This window comes from Bombina bombina, chromosome 2, assembly GCF_027579735.1.
Source record: "Bombina bombina isolate aBomBom1 chromosome 2, aBomBom1.pri, whole genome shotgun sequence".
Taxonomy (NCBI): Eukaryota; Metazoa; Chordata; class Amphibia; order Anura; family Bombinatoridae; genus Bombina; species Bombina bombina.
The window spans coordinates 939,652,932-939,660,157 of record NC_069500.1 but is presented as its reverse complement, the minus strand read 5'-3'; positions in this window follow the sequence as shown (position 1 = coordinate 939,660,157).

Here is a 7,226-nt window from a genome sequence, read left to right as displayed (position 1 = left end):
AGATACAAGCCCAGTGCAATACAGCACTGCATTATATGAGAGTTTTGTTACACTTACACATTATGCTTTGTATTTTAGATTACTTTACACTTTAGATTGGGTCTTTTCAGTATTATAGCATTTAAAGGGACATGGTAACCACATTTCTTTCAAGATTCAGATAAAGCATACAGTTTTAAACAACTTTTGAATGTATTTATATTTTATAATTTGCTTCATTCTCTTTGTATCCCTTGTTGAAGGAGCAGCAATGCACTACTTGGAGATGTCTGCACACATTGGTCAGCCAATTACAAGAGGCATATATGTGCAGCAACCAATCAGCAACTCCTGAGTCTACCTAGGAATTCTTTTCAACAAAGAATATCAAGTGTGCAAAACAAATTAGATAATAGAAGTAAAATGGGAAGTTGTATTAAATCACTTGCTCTATCTAAATCAAGAAAGAAAACAAAATTGGGTTTCATTATGTTTTGAAAGTTTTTGTCTTACTTTAACAAATTAGGATCATATTTTATATATTTCTGTGTAGCTTTTACAAATTACATTGCACATTGAATGTGCTGCATTGCAAACTAAAACTGACACTTTCAGAAATTGGGGAGGACAGGGCAGTTCCCTGGGCTGAACAGGGGAGTTCCCAGGGTATGCTTGAAGCTCTCTCACAAGTCTTGTGAAATTTTGTAGGCATTTTAAACAAGCTGGGCTCACTGATTTGTCTTGCCAGCTGTATGCAGGTGAAGTTTGGTCAAAATTCCCAATACACGTATTTTAACTAACAGAAACGTAATATATACTAAAATATAGACAAAAGTTAAATTATAGTGAAAACATTTCAGTTTAATTTGTAATTTGGAGCCTTTATATCAGCCCCAGGGGTTCTCCAGTTATCGTCTCTCTCCAATGTGAAATTTTATATCCCAGAGAGCTTCATTACTTTCTATGGAAGGCATCTCTCTGGGATTTCCAGGTTCCTCCCCTTTTCTTAGAAAATTCAGTTAGTTCTGCCTCTGTAAAGTCAGCACTATAATCTGTCTCCAAACTAGAGGATGTTTGTTTATGTGTATATGTGTGTATGCATATGCATGCGTATTTGTCTGTGCATGTGTTTCTATGCATATGCACATGTGTCTATGTGTATGAATTTGCATGTATGTGTGTGTCTTTATTTGTATGTGTATATGTGTATGGGTATGTGCGTCTATGTGTATTCATGTGTATGTATGTGTGTGTGTATATTTGTATGTATTTATGTCTATGTGTGTTTATTCATGTGGGTGTATATGTGTGCATATGTATGTGTTTGTATATATGTATGTGTGTGGGTGTGCATTTGCGTGCATATGCCTGTGTGGGTATGTGTGTATATATGTGTATATCTGTGTGTGTATGCATATGCATGCATATTTGTTGGTGTGTGTGTATGGGGGGCACATTTTAGAATGTTGCCCTGGGAGTCAGGTTCTCTAGAAATTTACCTTATTCTAAGACTGCAAAGTGAGTAAACACATAGTTAAAGTCAGCTCCAGAGCATAAATGCACTACTGCTAGATAACTGAGCACATATGGTGAGCCAATGTGTATTATTGCCAATCATAGCTTGCTCCCACTAGTGCATTGCTGCTGCTGAGAATATGTGCATACACTTTTCCATAAAGGATACCAAGAGAATAAATTAAATTTAATAACAGTTGTAAATTTAAAAGTATCTTAAAATGACATGCTCTATATGAATCATGCTAGGTTAATTTTGACTTTCCTATCTGTTTAAACATTATCATGTCCCTACTGATTGACAGCACATATTTTCGTTGCTTGGTTTGAAGCTGTAGACAGTAAACCCATTAAATTATTTGTTGACATAAGGACATCAGAGGGAGAATTATGGACAAGTTTTATAGCCTAAAGCAGGGATGGCCAACTGACAGCCCATCGGTCACATGCACCCATCTGCATTAGTTTTTGTGACCTCTGGGGAAAAGTGAAGCTAAAAATGCTTGTTGGAGGGGAAAATATCCTGCAACATTAGATACATTTAAATCTGTGCCTCTGGACATTTTTAGTAAATATATTGGCCAATATTTATCAAGGGGTCTCAGCCCCTTATGCTGCAGGTTTGCACGAGTGAGTGGTCATCAGACTGCTGTTTCTCAACCATAGCCTGACTTTTCCAACCAGGGTGTTTGAAAGCCCCTCTCCACGTGTGATTGGCTGCATGCGGGTTAGGGGCGGGGTCGCACATGAGAGCACGTGTGCAATGATAAATGCAGGATTGGCACCTGCTAGAGGCGATGCCATGCGGATAGGGGCGATGATGTACGCCACAGTTCACCAGTAACATAATAAATCTATAATGTGAAAACAGAAAGAAAGCGCCTCATGATGTAATATTTTCAACTAGATGTAAAGCATATACATCGTATGGTGAAAAGGTACTCACAAGTGTGATGGCACTCTTTGTGAAAAAGGTGCAAACGGGCAGGATGACCTTTAACAGCAGTCAGTACGCTGGAAGGGCGATATCTTGATGGTAGCAGAGTGAGACAGATTGAATGTCCACGATAAAAGCAATACCCCCTTATCCGTGTAAGATAAGCTGCATATCCTCCAAAAGGAGCAAGCAAGGTAGAACCTCCGGATATCGTGTCTGCTACAGGGACCTTAAGACAGAAGGACACAGTGAAACCTCTGTATGTACAATCCACTCACATCCATGCAATCTGCTGTACTATTTGACTCCATAACACTTCTGAAGTAACGCCTCTGCACTTGAGACGACATACGGAGGTTTCACTGTGTCCTTATATGCTTCACATCTAGTTGAAAATATTACACCATGAGGCACTTTCTTTCTGTTTTCACTTTATAGATTCACTGATTTACCATCGGCTTCAAGAAACAGCTGCCTCCACATGAACTTTTACATATATGAACTCTTTCACTTATGAACTTTTTTATAGTACAGGTGGCCCTCAATTTACAACGGTTCAATTTACACCGTTTCAGAATAACAACCTTTTTTTCCAGTCATGTGACTGCTATTGAGAAGCAGTGCATTTATTAAAATAGCCAGTAGGTGGAGCTGTCCACTTGTGTTGCAGCAAAGCCAAGCAAGCTGAAATGAATCAGTTTAACCAGACCTGAGCTATCGAGCAGATTTCAAAGGAACAAGATCTTCCTGTCTATAAATCAGTCCAGATTGGAATGCATAGAAAGAACTGTTTGCAGAAAAATGCAAATGAAGTCTGTGTTGTGTGATTATTTTTTAGGTTTATAATGCTGTTTAGCAAATGTTTTTGTTCATTTAACTTAGTCTAATTATATATTCTGTGTTGTGTGATTATTTTATTAGGTTTATAATGCTGTTTAGCATTTAAAGTCTTCATTTTAAAGCTTTAAAAATAATGTATTAGGTGTTACTTATGCCAATTTTGAGGGGCCTGGAACCTAACTCCCTCGCTTTCCATTGACTTACATTATAAACTGGGTTTCAATTTACAACGCTTTCAATTTACAACCATTCCTTCTGGAACCTAACCCCAGCGTAAACTGAGGGCTACCTGTAATTTTTTCTGTTATTTGACATTGATTGTATTCACTGTTTTTTCACTTTTTGTCCGAATTGAAATATTTTTATTTTCACTTTTTTTCTGTAAGATTTGTATTGTCCTAGTTCCATACATTTCTTATCAATTGTTTGTTTTTGCACATTTGCATTTTTGCTTATCCAAACATTTACTGTTCACTAGAATATTCACTATTTGGCGCACTCTACCTTTTATGCTTTTTAGTATAATTTTTTAAATAAATCTATAATACCCATACATTTATATGTGCCCTAAATTATTGATCTGTGACCCCCATGTGTTTGGAAGTTATCCATCACTGACCAAAAGCAAACAAGGGATAATAGAGATAATCACTGGCCAAAAGCAAACAAGAGATAAAAAAAGATATAAAAGAATGAAGAAAAATAACAAAAACAAAATGATTGGAAAAGGAGGAAAATAAATGAATAGAAACAAAAAGGAGATATTAAAAGGTAATGGTAAAGACAAATTTAGAAGGAAGAGGTTATTTGTGACATGGGTGGTGATAATGATGTTTATATTTAGCCCACACTAAATTTCTGCACCTGAGTCCCTTGTTTGTGCGTGTGCATGCGTGTGCTCTATAACATTATGTCAGCGTGACATTGACAGTCCTTTAAGTGGTTTCTCAAGTTTCACAAGATCCTTGTTATCATCTGATGTTGGAGGTCATTGAAAAATGTCTGAAACATGACAAAAATGCTGAATAACTTTATTTAAAATGAATGTTGTTTGAGTATTTTTTTCTTTGTTGCATATCAAAAGTGAGTATTTTTTTCTTTGTTGCATATCAAAAGTGAGTATTTTTTCTTTGTTGCATATCAAAAGTGAGTATTTTTTTCTTTGTTGCATATCAAAAGTGAGTATTTTTTTCTTTGTTGCATATCAAAAGAGAGAATATTACAGTGTTCCTGAACTGAGAAAATTTGTTTCATGCTTGTCAGGTGTGTTTCTGTTCATCACCAGTAGGGTAGTATGAGTTCTGCAGGCTCCAAAATCAAAATATTGTAATAATTATTTTTTTTTTCTGCAAAAAATATGTTACTATTTTACAATGCATACATTGTACTCTGTCCTATGTATGATAGCCATTTTAGAGTTTACTGTTCCTTTTAGTATGCATAGCAAGGGTTGCCACCTTTACTGCAAAAAAATACTGGTCATGTTCATTAGCATATATTTGCATTAATACATTTGCAGCATAAATTAGGAACTAAAGCTGCTACAACTGGTTTTAAATTATCATTTGTTCACAGTTAGATTCCATTACACTTAATATAAGTTTGGCCATGATAGCTTGTTTAGATACTTCTCTGTAATACTTCAAAGAAGATCAGAAGAGAATTGCAGAAATAGAATAAGGATACACAGGCATCAATGAGTGAAAGGACAAAGATAAGCCACAAAGCAGGGCTAGCTTAGAAGTATCAGAGCAGGGAGTAGAGGAGCAGGGTCAGCTATAGAGTAGAGGAGCAGGGCTAACACAGGAGTAACAGAGCAGGGCCAGCACAGCATTAATAGAGCAGGGCCAGCTCTAGAGCAGAGGAGCAGGGCTAACACAGGAGTAAAACAGCAGGGCCAGCTCTAGAACAGAGGAGCAGGGCTAACACAGGAGTAACAGAGCAGGGCTAGCACATCATTAATAGAGCAGGGCCAGCTCTAGAGCAGAGGAGCAGGGCTAACACGGGAGTAACAGAGCAGGGCCAGCTCTAGAGCAGAGGAGCAGGGCTAACACAGGAGTAACACAGCAGGGCCAGCTCTAGAACAGAGGAGCAGGGCTAACACAGGAGTAACAGAGCAGGGCCAGCACAGCATTAATAGAGCAGGGCCAGCTCTAGAGCAGAGGAGCAGGGCTAACACAGGAGTAACAGAGCAGGGCCAGCTCTAGAGCAGAGGAGCAGGGCTAACACTAGAGTAACAGAGCAGGGCCAGCTCTAGAGCAGAGGAGCAGGGCTAACATAGGAGTAACACAGCAGGGCCAGCTCTAGAACAGAGGAGCAGGGCTAGCACAGGATTAACAGAGCAGGGCTAGCAATTTAGTGTAGGAGTAACAGATTAGGGCCAGCTCAGAAGTAGAACATATAGCAGGGCTAGCTCAAGAGTAACATAGCAGGGCTAGCTCAGGAGTAACATAGCAGGGCTAGCACAGGAGTAACATAGCAGGGCTAGTTCAGAAGTAACATAGCAGGGCTAGCTCAGGAGTAACATAGCAGGGCTAGCACAGGAGTAGTAACATAGCAGTGCTAGCACATAAGTAACATAGCAGGGCTAGCACAGGAGTAACATAGCAGGGCTAGCACAGGAGTAGCATAAACGGGCTAGCACAGGAGTAACATAATAGGACTAGCACAGGAGTAAAGGAGCAGGGACAGCTCTGGAGTAGAGGAGCAGGACTAGCACAAGAGTAACAGAGCAGGGCTATCACATGATTAATAGAGCAGGGCCAACATAGGAATAAGAAAGCAGGGCCAGCTCAGAAGTACAAGTGCAGAGCTAGCACAAGAGTAAACAAAGCAGAGCTAGCTCAGTAGTAGTAGAACAGGGCTAGTTCAGGAGTAAAGTAGCAGGAACAGCTCAGGAGTAGTAGAACAGGGCTAGCTTAGGACTAAAGTAGCAGGGCTAGCTCTAGAGTAGTAGGAAAGGGTTAGCTTAGGAGTAAAGGTCAGTGCTACCGCAGGAGTAATAGAACAGGAACAGTTCAGGAGTAAAGTAGCAGGTCTAACACAGGAGTAGTAGAGCAGGGCTAGCTCAGGAGTAAAGTAGCAGGTCTAACACAGGAGTAGTAGAGCAGGACTAGCTCAGGAGTAAAGTAGCAGGTCTGGAATAAGTATAATTTTGAATTACATTTCTTGTTGAATTCAGACTTAGGGGCATATTTATCAATGTGCGAGCAAGCATGATACGAAGTAGCGTATCATGTCCGCCGCACATCGATAAATGCAGACAGCATACGCTGTCAGCATTTATCATTGCACCAGCAGTTTTTTTGAAATGCTGGTGCAATGCCACCCCCCCTGCAGATTCACAGCCAATTGGCCGCTAACAGGGGGTGTTAATCAACTTGATTGTATTCGATCGGGTTGATTTCTGTCCGCGGCCTCAGAGCAGGCAGACAGGTTATGGAGCAGCAGCATCATAACGTCTATTTCTGGCGAAACAAGGGGCATCAAGCTCCATACGGAGCTTGATAAATATGCCCCTTAATATCTAAACCAGTTTCTTAAGAATGGTATCTTCTTGCAAATATCTACTAGACTGGAATACAACAGATTGTATCTCTGAACAGAACTTCAAAGGATGTCCTTATCACAGATAAGCTTATGAAGTCCTTGGGAGGGTCAGTACCATAACATCTTCATATCATTCCTGGAACTTCAAAGGACTATATAGCCCATGTTCTTATAAAAGGGTCATAAACAGCATTGTCCAACATCAAAGGAGGCTAACAGCTTATGCCCTGGAGTCCTGTCAAATGTTATTTCTTGGGCAAGGGTGACACCTACAGGTAGCTGGCTACTTCTTCTGGGATTTATCAACTGGACATAAATTAAGCATTTGATTGGGTAAGACAATCTTCAAGGTGGGGCTATATTGCTTTAAATATGCTGTGTAAAGAACAGACAGGTAGGAATGACA